Source organism: Garra rufa, chromosome 14, assembly GCF_049309525.1.
Source record: "Garra rufa chromosome 14, GarRuf1.0, whole genome shotgun sequence".
NCBI classification, from domain to species: Eukaryota; Metazoa; Chordata; class Actinopteri; order Cypriniformes; family Cyprinidae; genus Garra; species Garra rufa.
In genome coordinates, this window is record NC_133374.1 from 33,075,256 (window position 1) to 33,079,385 (window position 4,130).

Consider the following 4,130-nt stretch of genomic DNA (forward strand, 5'->3'; position numbering starts at 1 on the left):
AATGAAAATGGCAAAATTGTGAAGAGTGTGTGTGGAGCAAGTGTTGGTTTGTTGTTGTCGTGCTATTTGTGTTATCATGTTTTGTGCTGGTCGGTGGTTCTTGATTTGACAGTTGTCATAGGAAAAGCCACACTGCAGGACTGTGCCTTAAAAACTTCTGACACTTTACCTTACTAGGTGAAATTTGATTGCAATAGTCAACTTTTTCTTTTCTTTTTTTCTTTTTTTAACATCTTTTGACTTTTGGTTTACATTTTACAGTTGAGTTTGGGTTTTAACTAGGGCTAATTGAACATTTTATTAAAAACTTAGTTTTCTGTGGATCTGATGAGCTACACTGTAAAAAGTTTGCTGTAAATTTTACAGTAACTTACTGGCAGCTGGATGCCAGTAAGTTACTGTAAAAATGTTTACAGTATTAATACTGTAAGTGCATTTACAGTACTAAAAGGTCTTTACTGTAATTTCATTTACAGTATTTTTACTGTAATTTCATTTACAGTATTTTTACTGTAATTTCATTTACATTATTTTTACTGTAATTTAATTTACAGTGTTTTTACTGTATCTTCAATTACAGTATTTTTACTGTATTTTAAATTACAGTATCAGTACTATAGAGTTTATTTTCATTTATTTTAAACATTTTTTACCTGTAAAAACAATCCAATTAACCTACAGCACTGTAATTCAAGATTTTTACCACCCCAACCCCATAAAAATCACAATAACTCATAAGCATTAGTTCTGATAATATTCTTTTTAATTGTTGAACATTTTCTTTTTAAAAGTACAGAGACTTTGTATCATGGCAAACATACACATACTGAAAAGCAAAAATAAGTAAGTACACTACCAGTCATAAGTTTTTGAACACTAAGATTTTTTTAAAGAATTCTCTTCTGCTTACCAAGCCTGCATTAATTTGATCCAAATTTAATTTATTCCTTTGATCAAAGCTGAATTTTCAGCATCATTACTCGTCTTCAGTATCACATGATCCTTCAGAAATCACTCTAGTATGCTGATAAACATTATTTAATTTTTAGATTTTTCAGGATTCTTTGATGAATAGAAAGATATTATTTAGCAAGGATGATTTAAATTGATCAAAAGTGATAATAAAGACATTCATAATGTTACAAACTATTTCTGTTTCAGATAAATGCTGTTTATCTGAACTTTCTATTCATCAAAGAAACCTGAAAAAAAAAATGTATTTTAGCATTATAATAATTTCAGCAACATCATAATAATAGTTTTTGAGCAGAAAATCAAATTATTAGAATGATTTCTGAAGGATCATGTGACTGCAGTAATGATGCTAAAAATTAAGGTTTGATCACAGCAATAAATTACATTTTAAAATATATTCAAAAAGAAAACAGTTATTTTAAATAATAAAAATGGTTCAAAAGTGTACTGTGTTTGCTGTACTTTGGATCAAATGAATGCAGGCTTAGTGAGCAGAAGAGACCTTCTTTAAAAACATTTAAAATCTTACTGTTCAAAAGCTTTGTCTGGTAGTGTAAATAAAATAAAATCATACAGTAAAAATGTGTTTGTGTTGTGTTAAATTTTAGTAGTTTTGAGTCAAAGTTGACAAGCTCTCTGATGAGAAACGGCAGAATGGGATTCAGGCTGATGCTTGTTGTTTGCACCCTCTTTCCAGAAGTCCATCTGATCTGTGACTGTCAATGCATTTGCTGCCACAAAGATTGACTGTCTGAACAAACCTGCAAGCACAAGAAAAACAGTGTTTAAAGAATTTGCCTCAACTGTCAAACTTGGTGCTGTATGCATTTTAAAAAAAAATGATATACTACATACGAACGCAGTAGTAAGAAAAAAAACTGAAGAAACTTTTTCTTGAAATTTTTTATAAAGAATTTTATGAATGGGTCAGTAAGTCACTGATTCTAGGTGTTTAAAAAAGGTAAATTCATTCAGTAATGAAACACTGCTGTGTGCAGAGATGCACAACATGGCTTTGTTAAGAACCGTTTTTACTAAATGGAGCAAAAAGACAATACTTTCTTCATGATTTAAATCACTTAATATTACATTCTTGTTTATTGAATTTTGTTGCCCTGACACTCAAAAGTCTGCCACAGACCATGCTAAATGCTAACCAATCTGTTCATATAAACATTCTAAACGTGTGTTTCCTAGAAAGTCTGTGCATATAATAGGCCTACTATGATTAAAAATCTCTAATTGTTGCTTTACAGTAACAATAATCTAAATTGACAGATGGTAAGATTGCTATTATGAATTTAAAGGTTACAGTAAGTTAAAGATACCTGAAGCAGCTGCATTTTGCTGTTTAAATGCTGGTTTAATAGAAATAATTTTAATGTGCATGCAAACTCAATCTTGATGTGACAAGACATGGTAATAAAAAACATTCCCCGGAAATAAATACCTTTCAAATGTGTACTTTAAATACAATATAACTTGCTTAGGATAAAAGCATCTGAAAAATGCATGAATGTAAATGCAATGTAAAACAAAAATGTTTTGGGTTACCTGATTCTGCATGTCTGTAAAATGGACAGCTGGCTGTGTGATGATTCTGCCCCTGATGGTCAGCATCCAGTTAGTGCTTGGAGAAATCTCCTGTAACAGACAGTGTCACAACACCCTTTTAGTGTTACTATAGTTTATGATCAGAAAAGACAACTACTGTACAGTAATAAAATCTACATTTTTAATAAAATAAACATTTATAATATTTATTAGCAAAACTTGTTATATTAATATATTGCTAGCCCGTTACTCTCTTTAAAAAGTTAACCTGTTCTGCAAGTCAGTGGAGAACAGCAGCCTGTGGCTAATTTGGCTAATTTAGTAACGTTAACATTAACTTAGTTAAATTGATGAAAGGGGAAGCTCACCTGTTGTTTGCACCGCGACGACGGCAATCACCAGAAAAGACTCTAATACACCTCCGATGCAGACGACATGACCACGAGACCACAAACTTGAAAATAAAACACAAAAGATGCAGTTAACCGCGGTGTTCAGTTTTACCTCAGTGTTTCATGTTAGCGCGCTGTTTATGTCACGTCTGTCACTGAAGGGACCGTCTATAAAGTTACATACGACATTCATACACACATTTCTTACTTAAACATCATTTGAAGAGAATTACCTTGCCAGCTATAAAGAGGCAGCGTTTAAAAGATATTATGCTGCTCTGTGACTAACGTTAAGTTTGTCAACTTCGGCTTACTGACATTATTAGCTTACCAGTTCATGTTATCGTCGATACTATGGCAGTCATTCACAGAAGAAGATCCAAAATACACCTCCGCGCTCCGACGTTACAGACGACATCCAGACCAGAAACTTGAAAATGACAAGCAAAAGAAGGGCTTGAAAATACAGTTTAAAATCTCCACAGAAACAGTGGTGTTGCTTAACGCACTTTACCTCAGTATTTCACCTCAGTTTGCTGTTAAGCTTGAGTAAGGGCTCGTCAGACGAACTAACTTGCATTAAAGGGCAGCCGAATATACAAACGTGTTTCTCAGTTTAAATAAAGTTTATTTCGACTAATATGTCACCTTAACTTACTCACCAGTCCATGTTTTCACCGTTATGGCAGCGCCCCGGCCGCCAGTCAGAAAAAAAAGGCTACCGACATGAAAAACACGATGAATATTGTTAGTTTGCTGTAAACAAGTGAAAACAAATTAAAATTGTTCAGTTTTTTATAAAACAGAAATAATATACTAACCTTTTTGTCGAGTTATTGATGCAACATTTCTCTTTTGTCCTTTTTACCGCCACTTCCTCTCAACAGGAGAAAAAAAAATCTCCCTTGCCATTGGTCAATTTTTCGCGGGCAAGTTCACTACTGTAAACGGATTTACAGTAGTGGAGAATTACAGTAGTGATCATATATTTTCCCATAATCCTTTGCAGTTTACAGTAAAATACTGTATATACATTTTACAGTATCTTACTGTAGATATTACAGTAAAATACTGTTCAAATTACAAAAATCAGTTACAGTGTACCTTACTTGTAGTTCTTAGTGAAAACTCACATTTAGGTTGTGCTTCCAACGTTGAATTACTACAATGCCAGGAAAACAACCTTGGTTGTTGAAAGATTAGTTTTCT

At 32.7% G+C, this 4,130-nt stretch overlaps 1 long non-coding RNA gene across 1 annotated transcript; it reads right to left on the reverse strand.

Annotated features, from left to right (window-relative positions):
* Positions 1-756: 756 nt before the first annotated feature.
* On the reverse strand, positions 757-3,102 carry LOC141285454 (uncharacterized). Its single transcript, XR_012338611.1, has 3 exons — positions 2,898-3,102; positions 2,530-2,619; positions 757-1,736 (listed from the first exon to the last, which is right to left on the reverse strand). It is a non-coding gene; the product is annotated as an uncharacterized lncRNA (long non-coding RNA).
* Positions 3,103-4,130: the final 1,028 nt, after the last annotated feature.